The sequence below is a fragment of the Capsicum annuum genome, chromosome 3 (genome assembly GCF_002878395.1).
Source record: "Capsicum annuum cultivar UCD-10X-F1 chromosome 3, UCD10Xv1.1, whole genome shotgun sequence".
NCBI classification, from domain to species: Eukaryota; Viridiplantae; Streptophyta; class Magnoliopsida; order Solanales; family Solanaceae; genus Capsicum; species Capsicum annuum.
In genome coordinates, this window is record NC_061113.1 from 226,335,973 (window position 1) to 226,355,918 (window position 19,946).

Genomic DNA, 19,946 nt, shown 5'->3' on the forward strand with positions numbered 1-19,946 from the left:
ATATATACAGCGGATACAAATAAGTTTTTACCGGAACCATGTACTATCTCTTTTACTTGTTGGATAGTAGCTAGGTCCGACTCTCCAAATAATTCATTATCTTAGAGTAAGTCGTAAGTGCTCACAGAATCTAACAAGTGATTGAGATTTTTCAGCCTCGTTTGCCAAAATCTTTCTAAAATAATCTTCACTTCAAAAAATTCTGTATAAGTTCTGGACATACACTTGTTTTTTGCTTATAAGACAAAAGTATAGAATAGCTTGTTAAATTGATCACGAGTTTTACTTATATGCAATAATTAAAATTTAGTTATGTAGCTCATCAGACATAAATTCTAATTTGATGGTGCACATTTATAATATTTCAAAACAGTGAATTTGTTAAATTAGTCATGAGTTCTGCTTTATAGGCCAGAATTACAACTTATGCTAATGGTAATAGATTTTTTTTTTTTGCTTAGAAAATATTTTTTTCACGCTAAGCTCATTTTCTTTCGAGTTAACACAACTTTTAGGAAAAGTTAGCCACTTTTATAAAAACTAGTTTAGGTACACGCGCCTCAATTTATTGAGTTCAAATGTTACACCAAAGATGATATTTGTTTAAATAATAAAGATGAACACAATAATTAAATTCAACATCTTTTGGGGAATTTATTTAATTAAACCTAACCTTTACCAAAAAAATTTCTCAAAGCCGATCGACATTCATTTACTACCTGTAAACTGCAACAAAACAATACGATGATAGAGACATCAAAACAATATTATTAAATCTAACTTTTACACAAAATTTTCTCAAAACCGTCTGACACTCATCTATCACCTGTAAACTATGACAAAATAATACGACAATAGAGATATCAAAATAATACAACTAAACTTTATCGTTACACAAAAAGAATTCTCAAAACAGAGATATTAAAATATTACAATTAAACCTAACCTTTACCTAAAAAAATTTCTCAAAGTTGACTGACATTCATCTACAACCTGTAAATTCATCTACGACTTGTAAACTATAACAAAATAATACAATAGTGATCACAAAGCTTCAGTTTTGATGAAAATAATTCTTATCTGGGCGAAAATTTTGACACTAAAGAATACCTTGAATGAAAACAAAGAAGATATATATATATATATATATATATATATATATACACACACACACACATGCACACACACATGTTGAATTATATTATATTGATAAAATAGTAAAGAAGTTGAGGGTTAGAAAATTAAGCATCCATCAATCTATACATGCAACCGAATCAAGTTAGATGAGCATCAATCATATTTTCACAATAAGTAAACCAGTTTCTTCCCTAGTTTAACGTGCATCTAAATATTTATAGAAGTATTTTCTTAATAGAGTCCTATTTTAGGACTATTTCTCTAATTGAACAGTACAAAGAAAAATATTAATTGATTCTCCTTTCATATATTTTAAGAGTCCCATATATTTTAGGAATCTAGTTAATATAATAAAAATAATTAAATAATAAATTGAAGAAAATAGTGAAAAGATAGTTTTGTCTAAAGGAAAGACTTTGAATGAAGGACAAAAAGTTGAAATCACTTTTTTAAGGGTCTTCACACTTTTAATATATTATAGATATAGATATAGATTGTAGATATAGATAATTATATACATACAAATATTTTTCTATATAAAACATACTTTGTATGTTTACATATATACATATCCATATACATGGTATAATATATTATATACCATAAATATATAAAATATGCTTGGTATATTTCTTTATATACATTGTATCTTTATATACGTGTGTGGGGGGTATATATATGGTATAAACTTTTTACGTATAACACACTTTGTATATTTATGATATAAATATAACACTTTATATATTTATGGGTATAATTATAATATTTCATCTATAAATATACCAAGTATTATGGTATATAAAGGTAGGTGTTGTAGTTTATGATGTGTATTTATTATATTGGACATATTTCTTTTATGAAAAATATAATACCTAGTATTTGCTATATAAATAATGGAATGATTCTTATTTCTGAGAAATATATTTCTGAGAAATAAGTATATAAATCGATGTTATAGAGATATGTTATAAACATATTATCATATATAGTGAATGTCTACTTATGAAAAAATTGGAAACCCCAAGATTAATTTTCTTCTATAAATAAAGGAGTTTTAGAATCTCCATGAGAAATAAGAATTACTTTCTTTTCTCTCTCAATTCTTCTTATTCTTTATTTTATATTTCATAGCACGTTATCAGCATGAGTCTCAAATAATTATCACGTCTAACTATAGATGAACCTATCACTTACGAAAAGGTATGTATAATTATTGTGCTTTAATTTTTGGTGCCTTATGGAGAATTCAGAATCAAAATAAGTCAAAAAATAAACAAAGTGACCAAAATAGTCTACTTATTTAATAAGTTACCAAAATAAGCTAAACATAATAATTTATTACGTTTTACCTTCTTTTTATAACGGTCAACTAACGGAGTTGAACAGTAAAAAAAATTATATAATATGTAATAAATTATTACGTTTTACAAAAAATTTCTTAAAACATAATAAGTTGTTATATTTTATAGTTCTTTTTATAAAACGTAACAATTTAATACGAACTGCATGAAAATCCAAAAAAATAAATCAATGCTTTGTCACATCATAGTCAAATCAACAAAACTTACGTTTTTGTCAATGTCAAATTGTTGTATTGCATACAACTCTTACCATTTGAATAGAGATAACTAAAACTAGAAATATTAATATTTTATATCCATATCATTTCCCTATAAGAAAATTTTAGACCCTCAAAATGTCATTAAACAGTAAGTATTTTTTCATCCTTAATTATAAATCTCGAATTTGTGCTATAGATATGAAATCGCTTTTGATAGAAACGCCTAGCTTTTACAGTAGAACTTTTTGATGTAAATTACAATTAATTGAACAGTAATTTTAGTAACTAAGGTAATAGTCAAATTAAATGTTTTTTTTCTTTTTTTTCCTTTTTTCCTTTAGTCTATTCAACGTTTGTATATACGCTACCAAATGTTGTGGAAGATAATCAAATACTTCGTCATTCTTAATCAGATGTATCAAGTTTGAGCTGCATGTAGGGAATTGCCTTCTATAGAAAATGTTTTACCTTCAAAGTAGGACTTCTCGACGTAAATTCAAATTTGTTGAACTGCAAATTTACAAAAAATAAATAAATATTTATATATGTTTTTTTTTTTAAATTAGTTTGTTGAGGATCTATTAGTAAATTTTGATTGGTTGTTGAAGCCAACTGTGACTCCACAATTAGGCTAAAATGGACATCTAGCAGATCTGTTTCAATATAAATTTTCTTATAGGGAAATGATATGGATATAAAATTGAGAAATAACATATTTATCCCCTTAATTATGAGTTTCAAACAACAGTTTCATAATTACATAATATAGCAAATTGTATTTTATATTTTGCAAACTGTTGCTACAAAAATACAAATACATATGATTTTTACTGCCCTTATGATCGATATGTATTTTATATTTTTGCAAACTGTTGCTATAAAACTACAAATACATACAAACACATATGCTACAAAATGTAATTTGATAAAAATGTTGCTATTTTTTATAATTTAATACTTAAATATGCTACTTTATGTATTTTTTTTTTTTAAAATTATCAAATATTACGACAAAATTTGGATGTTGGCTAGTAGAATCTTCAAATTTTCAATTAGTAAAATAGACTATTTTCATTTTCTCATTTTAAAATAAAATAAAAAATAACTTTAATGAAGAATAAGACTATAATAATATAAAACTATGGGAGTAATTTGTTCATATACTTAAAACATAATACCATAAATCATTCTTTCAATTTCAACTTATTTCTTTTCCTCATTTCTTACTAAAAACTCATTATTTCTTCGACCTTTTTTTAAGCTCGTATTTTATTTCTAAATACTATGTCTCCTCCCAAATTAAGTTTTCTACTCTCCTTTAATTTTAGTATTAATTTTTTTTCAAAAAGAATTTTTTTTTTGTGTGAAAATATATATTTTTTAGTTTAACTGCACGTGCCTCACACGTGTAACGTTTAATTATTTAAAATTAAATGATTTTAGTTATTGCGAAGATTTTTAATAAAGTGTAAAAGTTCAAATCACTTTTCAAAGATCCTTCACGCTTTAATATAATAATGTAAACATAAACATATATTTTAGCGTAAGCACATACATATTTTACCACTAGAAGTTTCAAGTGATTGATGAATCATCACTTTTGCATTTGTCATGCATGCAGTACCTCTTTTTGCTGCTGTCAGAGGCTAAGGCCTCATTTGCTTGCACTTAATGGAGGTCTGAATCTGAATGGTTCAGACTTCAGACCATTAAGCGCATTTATTTTTTATTAAGGTTTTAACTCTTAATAGGTCTGAATAAGTTTTAATCATTCAGATCTAGAACCAAGTCTTAATAGGTCTGAAGGGATATTCCGGTGATGGATAATATTCATCATTCTATTCATAATCAACAGTTACTACCACTAACCACCTGCCACCATCACCATTGTCAACCACTACCCATCACCACCACCATCGACAAAAAATACCATTACCAACTACAATTGTTAACTGCTACCACACCTACTACCTCTTTTATTCTAATTATATTCACCATCACCACTGTCGTCAACAACACTACAATCAGTAACCATTAGCGGCCAATTCCTACTACCAACCAACTCATCTATCACAACTAGCACCACCACTAACTACCATTAATACATCACAACCTCTACACATTCTGTGACTGCCACCACCATTGTCACTAGTAATGCCACCTCTACCACTACTTCAACTAGTACCATCGCTACAATTTATCTCTACTAACAACCATCTTCACCACCACAACAACTAACTTCTCCAACTAGCACCAACACATCGTCAATCATCATGCATTCATGCTTCAGTCAACACAATCAACACCTTAAACTACTAATATCAAGCAACGCCACATCACAACAACCACCACCACCATCAATCGCTACCATCATAATAGTTACTACAATATCAACCATCACAATTATCACCACCAACAATATTAATCACTAGTATCAATCATTGTCACCGCAACCACCATTATAAGCCATTCACTATCACTAACAAACATAAATATTTTTTCTCAATCAAATACTAATAATTTTATTGTATTAAATTACATACTTTTTTAATATATAATTAATTTATTATTAAATTATTATACAAATAATTTTTTTCACATATTTAGATGTTGAAAAATAAACAGTCTTAATCATTTAGTTTTCAGATGCGCATTTAGATTCAAATGTCTGAATCTTTAAAAAAATAAATGGAGCCTAAGAAAGACACATCAATTTGAACCACACAGTTATTTTTCTTTTTTTTCTATAATTAAAATCTTTCCTAGTTTTTAAAGTCAAATCTTTACAAAATCATTAATTACAATCTTATTACATACTTAAAACTTTTAAAAATTTGATACTTTTTAAATTTTTCTTATTCTAACACTTTTATATTTATTTCTAGATTTTTTAAATCTTCTTAAATCAAATTTAGTTGATCTAGAATTCTTAAACTAATGAGAAAAGTATTAGTTTTCATTAATTCTGATGACTACTAATAAAAATTTTTTTATCACAAATATATTTAACTAACTTTCAACTCTTATATATCTATAATCTATAATCTATAATATATTAAAAGTGTGAAAACCCTTAGAAAAGTGATTCAAAATTTTTACAATTAATTAAAACAGTCGGCAATAGATAAAATTATCTTTTTATCATCCCCAAAATGATGATGACGGACAAGAACCGTATACACTTACTTTACCAGCACTAGGGTGACATACGCAAGATTATGAGACAATAACGAGCAAGATATCCAATATAAGATATATACATACACGAGGGAGTTGTATTGATAAAACTTAACAATACAATACTACATGGAGTCTCTAGTTAGTTTAACACACTATACTACAAGTGAGTAGTTGGCGGGCCCGTCATGCCAACTAGAGACCTGTACATATAATAAAAAATGCTAGACATAGACTGGCTCCAGAGAGAGTTGGATCTCACTAAAATATCAGCTAAAAATGAATAGAGCCTAACGTGGATGTCTACTATCTTGAGGATCTGAGCCTGCATTAATAACACGTAGTGCCCCCAGGAAGTCAGTCCATAAACAACATGTACTGGTATGAAAGAAGACAGAATAACAGCTGGAAAAGTGCAGAAGTTCATATGAGTCAAATGGTAAAGTGAAAAACGTATGAGCCAGCAAGTAACACATATGCAATATAAATTGGTAACTTATGCACCGACCTTATTAGCATCTTATATAATATTTAGAAAAGTGTTCATTGTAATATAGAGCCTATACTTTGTCTAGGTAATGTACTTATCCTATAAGTCGTACAAGTGATCATAAGATGGCCCACCGAAGACAATCTGAGGCAAGTATACAACATATGTTGCTCACATGCTCATTGCTATGATCCCATACATATAACCATAATCGCAGTCTGTATCCAGGTACACCCCACCCAGGGGCTCACTATGAGGGTCTGCCCACAGGCCATATATGTCATATGTTGGCTTGAGTTAGGGGAAATCAATACATGGTGTTTTAGATGACTTTAAATACAAATGATGCCACAAGGGCGGGTACACCCAATGGTTGGGCTCACTATAGTGTTCTAGTCTCGATCCTATGCACAGAATCACGTCGAGCGATATGCCAAACCAAACCTATGTACCCTTCCATCGTTAATGTTTATCAAATAATGCCTTAAAGGCCTATGACATGTGAGTTATGATAATGATCGTTTAGCTAACATATACAAGTGCAACTATGCTTTTATTATTTACTTTTACTCCTAACGTGTGATATACATGCATGTATATATATATATATATATATATATATATATATATTGTGGCCTAAAGGCTTCAGGTATATAGAGATTCCACTCTCGTATTTCATGAGAATTATATTAATATCAACTGGGAAGGAGCATATGACGTAGGGTGATGCCTTAGCGGTGAGGAAAGATTTAGCTTTACATACCTTAGTGCTTTAGTAACTATGATAGTAATTTGAGCCCAATTAATTCAATCCGCCGGAGTATAACTTTTATCCTTTCAATCACTAACTTTCGCTACCCAAAAGGCTATTAATTAACTACAAATATATCATACACCACCATCAATAGCCCATAGGAACATTTAACAATTCATTTCAATACTCCTCACTTATGTCCAAAATTAATTAGACTTCTTATTGTAGACACGTAATTTTGTCCCCCTCAAAAGTTTGATTTTATTCATTTTTACCTTATCATATCATTTACCCTCCCCCACGTGATTACATCCCACAAAAAATACAAAAAAAAAAATAACTCTCAACAAAATCCCTAACAAACTTTTATTCTTTTAACACCCTAACAACCCTCTCCAATAAAAAAGTGACAAATCACCACCTCACCACCCCATACCCTACCCCTTACCCCTACCCCACGTCACCCCCCCTTTTTTTTCTTGTCCAAGAAGAAAGGACTCAAAAAGGAAAATACAATATATATATATACCCACATACACACAAAATAAGGGAATGAACAGTAAAAAAAAAGAATCAGCTCTTTCTCTCTAGACTCTCACTCTCTCTTTCTCTCTCTAAGCTCCTTCCGGCTGGTGACCAGCGAAACCATCACCACTGCCACTGCCACCGCCGTCAATGTCTCCTCTGATCTCCGGCTAAACCCGTCAGATCTGCCGCCGCCGTCACCGACCAAACCCCCATCACCGTCGGAGAAGAAAGCCAAGCCAGCTGCTGCTCCTCCGCTAGCAGTCGCTGCTCCGACTGCAGCGCATCGGCCACTGGCTCCATCCGCAGCTCACCCATTTGGCGAAATAATCGGCGAACTAGTGCCACCATCGGAGAACAGGCGCCGCCGTCGTCTTCTCCGTCATCGGAGCTCACCGGAGCTCGATACACGTTGGGTTTTAGTTTCCTGTTGTTTGTTGTGGGGTCTTGGTTTCTTCTATTTCTTGGTTCGTCGTTGATATTGGATTTCGAGTTGTCTTTATCGAATCGCATCGTCGTTCTTGGTTGTTTCGTATAACAAAGTTTATCTCACTGGTTTGGAAGTTGTCCTATTAGCTTTTCTCTCTATCGAGTTGGATTCATCGCAATCGAGGTTCTCCGGTCGAGTATTTTGATCTTTGGATTTCTTTATTATCGACAGAGATTAATTTCATCGAGGTCCATTTCTTCTAACCGAATCTTTAATTTATTTTGACTTTTTGTGATGTTGTAGGTGTGGATGATTTATTTGTTGCGTACTTCGTATGTTCGAATATGTGTTATGTGTTGGTTGATGTTGGTTTCGGACTTTGAAAAGTGAATTAATAAATCGAAGCATGTGTTAATCATGTTGGTTGAAATAGATTTGGGGATGGGAATCGAAAAATTAATAAAAGTGAATATTATGATATTTTTGATACATTGTTGCTGTTGAACGCGATATTTCGTTGAGCGGGTAGGCAAACATAGGCCGGGTAGGCGAAATTTAGGAATAAGTGTTTCGTGGGATGTTGGAATGTGCGTGGGAATCTTCTACTCCTGGCAAATTTTTGAGATAACGTCTTGTGTGTTATTACAGGATGGATTTGTCCACCAAGTCAAGAGTTCTAATGGTTGTCAAAGTGCCTAAAAAGTTAATCAAATGGTGGGAAATGTTTAACTATGTTGATCAACAGGAACTAGTTAAAATATTAGGTGACCTCACGGAACTTCTGCATGTTACCCCTCGTTCAGATTTAATAGAGGCTTTTTTAACCTTTTGGGATCCGAGTGGTTTGGTATTCAGGTTTGGGGAATGTGAAATGACTCCTACTTTCGGAAATATCCGGTTTGTTGCATTTGCCCTATATCGAGAAGGATATGATCCGAGCACGAAATCATACTGGTGTGAGATTTTTGTAGTCTTGTGGTTTAAAAAGTAAGGGTATCCCTTTGGGTTGTTTAAGTGACTCGTGGGTTTCCCTAGATTTTTTGTTCGCTAGATTCAGGCCCCCGGAAGGTTTTGATTGCTTTTGGGATAAATTTCATGTGACTAAGGAGAAGTGGGAGAGAAAGTGTCTTGAAGTCTTCACCCTCACTTTGTTAGGTACTGTAGTGTTTCCACTAGAAGAAAGACGTATCAATACCCGTTTGCAATCTGTGGTGATGGCCCTATTTCATAAGGATCAAAATGACAAGGGCATTAATCAAAAGGGCAGGTTCACTCTCATACCCATGATCTTAACAAAAATATATAAGGCTTTAACCGAAGTGAAGGGGGGAAGGAGATTTTTTGACGGCAGTAACCTGATATTGCAGATATGGATAATGGAGCATTTGCATGCGCCTTCTTTAGTTAGACCAGACGTGTTAGATCGTTGTATTCCCAATCGAGTGAAAGCCATGGACTCCAGGTTACGTTTGGATAAATTCTCGTTACCCGTGGGAGTCGAGGCTTGGATTGAATTTCTTGAATCAAGAACTGGGGATAACATTTTGTAGACTTATCTGTGGCTTCGACCGAAGATAATCTTATTGGGTTGTCAGATGCAGTTCCCTTTAGTTATGTTAGGGCTCAATTGCACTAGACCATACAATCCTTCTAGGGTAATGCGCTAGTTAGGTAGGCTACAGGACGTGTCACTTGTAGTGGATCTTCTGAAGGATGTTGAATACTTCAAGGACTAAGCCTTAGGTGAGAGCAGGTATGAGCAGTTTTGGAAGCATGCAACAAAGCTAGGTGCGGACACCCTCAAAGAAAGTTTGGATAATCCGGGCCACACTTGGGGATATGAGGTCTGGCTTCAATCTATCCCTTGAGGTATCAGTTAACCCTTACCAGTGCAGCTTAGAGAGAGAATACAGGAAGAATGCATAGTAGACGATCATCAGAATGAAAGTGTAGGGTCCAAAGTGGAAACACTGAGGGTTCAGCTAGCAGATTGTTCAAGACGGTAGAAAGGTGTCAGAATAATCTTTCCAAGTGCACTCCTCATGAGCAGGAATACGAGCCCGAAGCTTCTTCCCCGGTATCAGGGTGTCTTTGCAGGATATACTACAAAGTTTAAATGGGAGAAAGAGAACTTCAGAGGCAGCTCCATATCAGCCAGGGTCATCACGCAGAGCACCAGTCTGAAAGACCATTTCCTATCTTATTTTAGTTTGAGTCTTTTATGTGTCTGTCATCGTAGGGTGGTGTCTACTTTAAGTCAAAGTCAATTTGTTTTGATATTAGGGTCTTTATTAGTAATTTCACCTATGTCGTCTTAGGGGTCTAGAATGTCGTTTCGCATTTGTTGTTTAGTTTTAAAGTGGTCCCAAACTTTTGTATGTCTTTGTAGTTTTCTTTCTTCAAAATGTTATAATGTTTCGTCTTTCCTTGTTTGTTTATTTTTGTTTTCGTAAAAAAAAATGATGATTGGCCCGAACTACGCAAGATCTGATTCATGTACAACATGCTACGTAGGCAATCTACTTTTGGGTTCGATCTAATCATTTTATTTTGTTGTTTTTTTATTATTCTTCCTCTTTTAAAGAAAAACAAAAATCCATTAAGAATGATAAAATAAAGGTAGATAACGAGAGAAAAGAAAAGAGCAGAGATTGATACGAAAAAAAAGAGAAGAAAAAAAAAGAGAAAAGAGAGGGAAAGAAAAATAATAATAAGTGTAGATAAAAAATAGTGTAGACAAAAATCAGGATGATGTTAAAATGACCTCGCTACCCTCAAAAGTTGGTAGAAATGAACATGAATTTAGGGTAATTTAACAATGTGATTCCCATGCTTGTTGTGTGCCCTAATCCTAACGGATGTCGTCTTTGATGAGCATGTTCTTTCAGATAACAGTGGTAGGTTTGCAGCACTCTGGCTAGTCACACATACTTTACCAGATCCAAAGCAAAGCTTGCCATGGCTAGCAGGGAGATTGAAAATTCGCTCATTGACCTGGATCAGGATCATAGGGAAGAAAGTTCTGAACACAATGATGAGGTAGTAAGGCTCAGACAACAATTGATAGATTTGCACCGGGAATGGGCCAGCGGAATGCCTCCTTCTCCACTCCCTGAAGGTCTTAGGAATATCTCTAATTGCCCACCGCTCTCTCAGCCGCAATTCTCTGCTCTTACTGAGTCAACTGAACACGCGCTGGGATTCACTCTTCGATATTATTATCCTGGCAGTTCTGGTGTGCCCTTGGCAGTTCCCCAATCAAGAATCATTGCTCAGCCAACGGCACCGATCACACCGGTATTCGTGGCTCCGCCACCACATGAAACTCCCATATATATTGCACATCCCACAATGAGGCTTCCCAGGTCTGCCAGTGAGCCAGTACTGAAGGTTCCAGATAGTCAGTATTATGCCCCTGAGCCTACTTTGCAAATGAATGAACCGTATGGGTACACTCAGCCGCCTGTATTTCCATTTGATACGGAGAAACCTATCGCAACAGAAGAACAGGATATCATAGCCCAAAAACTGAAGAGTTTAGAGCAGGCTATGTGAAATCTGCAAGGGATCGGGGATTATAGGAGTGTTTCTTATAAAGATCTTTGCATGTTCCCAGATATCAATCTTCCTCCCCGATTTTAAGATGCCTAAGTTCGAGAAGTATGCAGGACACGGCGAGCCTGTGGCACACTTAAGACGTTATTGCAACCAGTTGAGGGCTGCAGGAGGAAAGGAAGAACTGCTCATGGCCTTCTTTGGCGAGAGTCTTTCAGATCTGGCTTCAGAATGATTTATCATTCGAGATATAGATAAATGGAACAGCTGGGATGATTTGGGTTCTGAATTTGTTCAACATTTTCAGTAAAACATCGACCTGATTCCGGACAAAAAATCTTTGGTCAACATGAAGAAAAAAAGCACTGAAGGTTTTAGGGAATACGTGATAAGGTGGCGTGAACAGGCCGCCAGGGTAAAGCCTCCAATGAAAGAAAGTAAGTTGGTAGAAGTTTTCATTCAGGCGCAGGATGAGACCTATTTTCAGTATTTACTTTCGGCAATGGGAAAGTCTTTTATGAAAGTCCTCAAAATGGGGGAGATGATAGAGGATGAATTAAGACCGGCCGAACAGTGAGTTTTGCCGCATTAAAAGCCACCACACAAGCGATTCAAGGTGGATTTGGCGCATTTGGAGGTAGAAAGAAGAAAGAGGACGTGGCGACTGTCGTAGCTGGAACCCATTCCTATCCCAAAAGACCACCTCGCCCCTATCCCCAATCCCAAGCCCAAGTCTACACCCAAGCTCTATATATTCCTCCCCACTATTACTACCCTCTACAAAACCCTTTATATTCCATTCCACCACCTCTGTACCCAGTATATAGCACGCAGCCATATGCGTAAACCCCTTCTTACCTACAATGGCGCGCGCAAGCTCTACAAAATCGCCCATTCACTCCACCAAATTACCTAAACCTCTCCAGACCCAGTTTTCAGCCTAGGCTCGAGTATAAGAAGGAGAAGACGGTCAAAAATTAATTCACACCTCTTGGGGAGTCATATGCTAGCTTGTTTGATAGGTTGAGAAAGTTGAAGGTTTTAAGCCCAATTTAAGGAAGGCTTTCAAATCCACCGCTGAGGAATCTCGATTATTATTTTAGGTGTGCGTACTGTTTTGATATGCCAGGCCATGATATTGAGAAATGCTGGCATTTAAAGAGAGATGTCCAAGATTTAATTGACACAAATCAGATGCTAGTCCAGGCCCCGGAAGGCCCAAATATTAACCAGAATCCGTTGCCAACCCATGCTGAAGCCAATATGTTAGAATTGATATATAAGGGAAAGAGTCTTCGAGGAGTTATAAGCCTATTGTCAAGATACAGACCATTGAGGAAAAATTGGTGAATGTAGCGGAGTCTTTGAAAACAATGTCATTGAGCCAGGACGGAATGAGAGAAGATAAAGCCCAAGAAAGCACAAAGAAACCCCTGATCACAGTACAAGGCACCAGAAGGTATGTGGATTTAAGCCAGGATAAACCTATGTTGACAGTGGTGGGAGCTCTGAGTTAGCCCATCTTGACGGTGAAAGGAGCACTGGTAGCGCCTATTGTCCTCAAACCGGTGACCCAACCTCCGATAGTTGATACAAAAAGAGTTCCCTAGAATTATGGGTGGACTGTGCTAAATTATCACCGGAAAGAAGTTGTGGAAGATGTAGATGAGGTAGAAGGTTTGACTAGGTCAGGAAGATGCTTCGTGCCTGAAAGCTTAAGAAAGTTCAAGCCAACGGTGAGTGGACCATCATTTATCAAAAAGTCTATCACTGAAGAAGAAGCTGAAGAATTTTTGAAAAAGATGAAATTGCCAGAGTATTCAATATTAGACCAGTTGAAGAAAACCCCTACTTAAATTTCCCTTCTATCTTTGCTGTTGCACTCCAAAGAGCATTGTGATGTCTTACTGAAGGTATTAAATGAAGCATATGTTCCAAGGGAGATCACAATCAACCAACTTGAGAAAATGGTTGGAAAAATCTTTGAGGTCAATCGGATCAGCTTTTCTGATGATGCATTGCCTGTTGAAGGTACAGGGCATAATCGAGGCCTTTACATTACCGTGAAGTGTGAAGATTTCTACGTCACTCATGTTATGATTGATGGAGGTTCAGGTGTAAATATTTTCCCTATTTCTACTTTGCAAAAGTTGAATATTGGCGCTGACAGGATCAGGCCCAACAAGGTATGTGTTAGGGCTTTCGATGGGGCAAAATCAAATTCTATTGGCAAAATAGAACTAATGTTGACCATAGGGCCTGTTGAGTTCGCCATAGAGTTTAAAGTATTGAATGTAGAATCCTCTTACAATCTGTTGTTGGGAAGGCCGTGGATCCACAGGGCTAAGGCGGTCGTGTCTACACTGCACCAAATGATTAAGTTTAAGCATGACAGACAAGAAGTAGTTATTTATGGTGAAGGAGATTTGTCAGCCTACGAAGATTCTCCCTTGTCTCTTATTAAAGCAAATAACATAGAGGAGACGTTCGTCTATCAAATTTTTGATACAGTGCCAGTGAGTCGTATCCCTTAATGGCAGGCTATACCGAGACCGCAATTGTCTTCTGCTTCTATCATAATGGTGAGTGAACTTTGGAAATACGAAATTTGAGCCAGGAAAGGGTTTGGGAGCATCTCTGCATGGTATAGTTCATCCCATATGTCCGAGTGAGAACGCGGGCATATTTGGTCTGGGATTTGAGCGTACAGCTGAAGATCTGAAGAAAGCCAAGGAAAGGAAAAAGGAAACATGGTCACTCCCTCGCCCAATGCCACTACTCAGTGAATCATTTGTTAAGAGCGGTGTCACGAAGCATGTGGAATTTGAGGTTGAATTGGTTGATGACTTCCAGAACCTTTGTATTAAAGTTGATATGGTCAAATCAGGGGAAGGTACCAGTATGGCAGACATGCAATTCTTAGGTCCAGTTGTCCGGCTCAATAATTGGGAAGTAACTCCTCTCCCCATTAGGAGGGAGCTTTGGTAGTTTATTTTGTTTTTCTTTCTGTTTGTCCGAGTTATTTCAGGGTTGTAAGTTGGATTTTAGTTTGTTTATTTTATGTTGGCATCTGTGTTTAAACCCTTCTATCTTTTATTTAATGAAATGCAATGTCCCTTTTGTTTTGTGTCTAATCTATTTTGTTTTTCTTTTCTTACACAGTTCTCTTTATGCTGATTCTAATGACATAAAGTGCATGCGGAATTTTTATCCTGATCTTAAAATCCAAACTAATCAAGATGTAATGAAGCAGGATAGGGAATATGATGAAGAAAAAACACTAGAAGAAATAAGCAAAGAGTTGGAACAATTTGAAGACAAACCAAATCCTAATTTAAATGAGACTGAGCCAATAAATCTAGGGAATCAAGAAGATGTTAGGGAAACTAAAATCAGTGTACATATTTTGCCACAGCTAAAAGATGAAATGATTCAAGCATTAATGGATTATAAGGATGTTTTTGCATGATCTTATGATGATATGCCGGGTTTAAGCACTGAATTAGTGGCTCACAAATTGCCAACTGATCTCGCATTCCCTCCTGTCAAACAGAAGTTGAGGAAGTTTAAAACAGATATAAGTATTAAAATTAAAGAGGAAATCATGAAACAACTTGAAGCCAAAGTAATTTGAGTGGCTCGCTATCCCATGTGGTTATCAAATGTTGTTCCCGTACCAAAGAAAGATGGTAAAATTTGAGTGTGTGTTGATTACCGTGATTTGAACAGTGCAAGTCCAAAAGAAGATTTTTCACTGCCCAACATCCACATTTTGCTAGACAACTGTGCTAAACACGAGGTTGCCTCTTTCGTGGATTGCTATGCCGGATATCACCAGATCATTATGGATGATAAAGAAGCGGAGAAGACATCTTTTATCACACCATGGGGAACCTATTGTTATCGAGTGATGTCGTTCGGTTTGAAGAATGCTGGAGCAATATACATGAGAGCCATGACCACTATGTTTCATGATATGATGCATAAGGAGATTGAGGTCTACGTGGATGATGTGATTATTAAGTCAAAAAGTCAGGCTGACCATGTTAAAGATTTAAGAAAGTTCTTCGAAAGGCTTCGCAGGTATAATCTCAAACTCAACCCAGAAAAATGTGTATTTGGAGTTCCATCTGGAAAGCTGTTGTGGTTTGTAGTCAGCCGTCGGGGAATTGAATTGGATCCCTCAAAAATCAAAGCCATTTAGGATTTGACCCAGCCCAAGAGTAGAACGAAGGTGATGAGTTTGCTTGGTAGACTGAACTACATTAGCAGGTTTATTGCTCAACTCACAACCACTTGTGAGCCCATATTCAAGTTGTTGAAAAAGAGTGTTGCGGTAAAATGGACTGAAGAATGTCAGGAAGCGTTCGACCGAATCAAAAGATATTTGTCAAATTCGCCCGTGATGGTACCCCCAGAGCCTGGTTGGCCTTTGATCCTATATTTATCAGTCATGGACAATTCTTTCGGCTGTGTCTTGGGTCAACATGATGTCACGGGCAAAAAGGAGCTGGCTAGTTATTATCTTAGCAAGAAGTTCACCGTATATGAGGCCAGGTATACTCTTCTTGAAAGGACATGTTGTGCCCTAACTTGGGTAGCACAGAAGTTGAAGCATTATCTCTCTTTCTATACTACTTATCTTATCTCCCGCATAGATCCTTTGAAGTATATCTTTCAGAAGTCTATGCCGACGGGTCAATTGGCAAAGTGGCAAATATTGCTTATCGAGTTCGACATTGTATATGTGACTTAAACCGCCATGAAATCCCAGGCTTTGGCAGATCATCTTGCTGAGAATCCCACCGATGAAGAGTACGAGCTATTAAAGACATATTTTCCTGACGAAGAAGTGTCGTGTGTCGATGAAGTCGTTATAGATGCTGATCCTGGTTGGATTTTATTTTTTGATGGAGCTGTCAATGTGAAAGGAGTCGGAATAGGTGCGGTTCTTATCTCTGAATTGGGACAATATTTCCCGGTAACAGCACAACTTCGATTCTACTATACTAACAATATGGCAGAGTATGAAGCCTGCATTCTTGGTTTGAGGTTAGCTGTTGATATAGGAGTCCAAGAATTATTGGTGTTGGGAGATTTGGATTTGCTCGTCCATCAAATTCAAGGCGATTGGGAGACGCGAGATTTGAAGCTCATCCCGTATTGACAATGCTTGCAGGAGCTATGTCAACGGTTTGTGTTGGTAAAATTTAGGCATATTCCAAGGATTCGCAATGAAATTGCTGATGCTTTAGCCACTCTGTCTTCAATGCTCCAACATCCTGATAAAACCTACATTGATCCAGTGCATATACAGAGTCATAATCAGCATGCTTACTGTAATGTGGTTGAAGAAGAGCTCGATGGAGAACCCTGGTTCTTGGATATCAAGTGGTACATTCAGTCAGGAGAATACCCAACATATGCCACCAACGATCATAATAGGACTATTAGGCGTTTGGCTTGTGGATTTTTCTTAAGTGGGGGAATCCTATATAAGAGAACCCCAGATCTGGGACTCTTGAGGTGTGTGGATGCAAAATAAGCCTCGGCAATCATGGTTGAAATACACTCTGGAGTATGCAGGTCGCATATGAATGGTCATATCTTGTCAAAGAAGATTCTTCGAGCAGGTTATTACTGGCTTACTATGGAAAGGGATTCTATTCAATTTGTTCGGAAATGTTATCAATTTTAGGTACACGGTGATCTGATACATTCTCCTCCTGTTGAGTTGCATGCAATGGCCTCTTTATGGCCGTTCGTGGCTTGGGGAATGGATGTGATTGGACCTATTGAGCCTAAGGCATCAAATAGGCATATATTCATTTTGGTAGCCATTGACTACTTCACAAAGTGGGTAGAAGCAGTAACTTTCAAGTCAATGACAAAGAAAGCTGTGGTAGATTTTGTTCATGCCAATATCATTTGTAGATTTGGAATTCCTAAGATGATCATTACAGACAATGCTGCCAATCTTAATAGTCATTTAATGCAAGAAGTGTATCAACAGTTTAAGATCGCACATCAAAATTCTACTCCATATCGTCCAAAGGCCAATGGTGCTGTAGAAGCCGCCAATAAGAATATAAAAAAGATACTGCGAAAAATGGTACAAGGGTCTAGACAGTGGTATGAAAAGTTGCCGTTTGCATTGCTAGGTTATCGCTCCACTGTTCGCACTTCAACAGGGGCAACTCCATATTTATTGGTGTATTGGATAGAAGCAGTCATTCCTGCAGAAGTTGAAATTCTCTCTCTTCGAGTCATTGTAGAAGTAGAGATTGATGATGACGAATGGTTAAAAACCCGACTGGAACATTTGAGTTTTATTGAGGAAAAAAGGCTAACGTTTGTGTGTCATGGCCAGTTGTATCAGAGGAGGATGACTCGAGCGTATAACAAAAAGGTCCGTCCCAGGAATTTTGAAGTTGGTCAGTTGGTATTGAGACGTATCCTTCCTCACCAGGTTGAAGCGAAAGGCAAGTTCTTCCCTAACTGGCAAGGTCCCTTTGTTGTGAAGAAAGTGTTGCCCAATGGAGCCTTATATTTGACAGATATTGAAGGCACAATGGCAGAAATGGCTATCAATGCTGATGTGGTCAAAAGTTACTATGTACGATATTTGATCCTTCGTTGATTTTATTGCATGTTTAGTACTTGCATTTTTGAAGATTGATATGATGAGGGCATTTTATTCTTCTATCCAAACATGGTGTCATCTTTTGTTTACCCATTTGAGATTCATTTTATTTTTCTTTCATATCCCTCTTTTGGAATCAAAATAGAGTCAAAGATGAATGTCAAGAAAATAAGAATAAACAAAAGAGTTCGAAAATAAATTAAAAAAAAATCAATCAAAATCAAATCAAAATAAAGAACAAGCTGATGGAACTATGTGCGACCTGATTCTCCTCTCTCGAGAGTGAGATACGTAGGCTGTCCTATTTTGGGTTCGGTGCAACCAAATAAAGATTTAAGATTCACCCAGTCAACGAAGCTGGGGCATGAGTTAATGTGTTGTTTGAGTCGATTCCAAAAGTTGTAAGTCCCACCCCCACTTCAAGTATCGTTTGAGCCCTTACCATCTTTTCTAAGCCTAACCAAAAGCCAAGTTACAACCAAAGAAAGTCCTTCAGATCAATTTTTGATAATGTTAAGGCTAAACATGCAATGGATATGATGATACTTTGTGAAGTACCACTTGTCTCTCTCGGCATAAGAAATCAGGAAAAAAAATAAAAATGAGAGTCTTATTGGTGAAAACCCTCACGGGCATCATAAGGAGATGGTGAGTTGAGAGAAAATGAAAATGAGAGTCTTATTAGTGAAAACCCTCACGGTCATCATAAGGCGATGGTGAGTTAAGAGAAAATGAAAATGAGAGAGTCTTATTGGTGAAAACCCTTCCGGGCACCGTAAGGCGATGGAGAGTTTAAGAGAAAAGTGAAAAGTGAAAAGAAAGAGATTTGTTGGCGAAAGTCTTTTAAGATGTCATCAATTGAATGTGATGTATGAGTCCAATGGATTTGAAGAAGCGGCTCAGCGGCAAAAGGCACGAACTCAACAACAAATGGAGAGTCTGGAGTGGAAGATCAGGCAGCTCAATCCAAAATGCATGTCATACTCATTGGAGTTGGTGGTCGTATTCAGATAAGTTTTCTTTTTGAATATGGGACATTGCCCTTTTCTTTCATTTACATATTCATGCTTTTGTCTTTTTTGGTCATTTATCGAAATAACAGTCACCATCATTTCTTTTCATTTTAAGTCAAGTCTGTGTCAAAACAAGTGAGAAAGAATTTCAAAATTTACTACCAGTCTTTCCAATTATATGAGGAAAAGCCAAGGAATAGCACAGGAAGAAATATGATCGTAATTCAACACGAAGCAAAGGAAGTCTATCAACCGACAGACTATTGGATTCGTAGAAATATTCAGATTAGGAAAAAAAGTGCACCTTAGGGGCATGGTAAAATGGAAACCCGTTGATTGAGTCAGAACTCATTTCCCTCAATCTGGGTCCGGTCAATGATGCCACAAGACAGGGCAATTGTTAGCGATTTGAAACAAAGATGAAAGGAACGAGTGCTGGGCAGATACCTGAAAAGCCAAGATCTGCAAGCCACCACTAAGTTTTTAACTGTCAAATTTTCTTTGTTGAAACAGGGGCAAATTCGTTTCACTTGATTCAGCTACCATTGGAAATGCACATCCGTGGGATTTTACTTTATGTTCAGGATCCTCCTAAAAAAATAGGATTTTACTTTATGTTCAGGACCCTCTTGAAAAATGGGATTTTACTTTCTGTTCAGGA

The 19,946-nt window shown here is 36.3% G+C and overlaps 1 pseudogene; it reads left to right on the forward strand.

Annotated features, from left to right (window-relative positions):
* Nucleotides 1-14,530: 14,530 nt before the first annotated feature.
* LOC124896823 overlaps nt 14,531-19,946 on the forward strand; it is a 68,626-nt pseudogene continuing 63,210 nt past the window's right edge.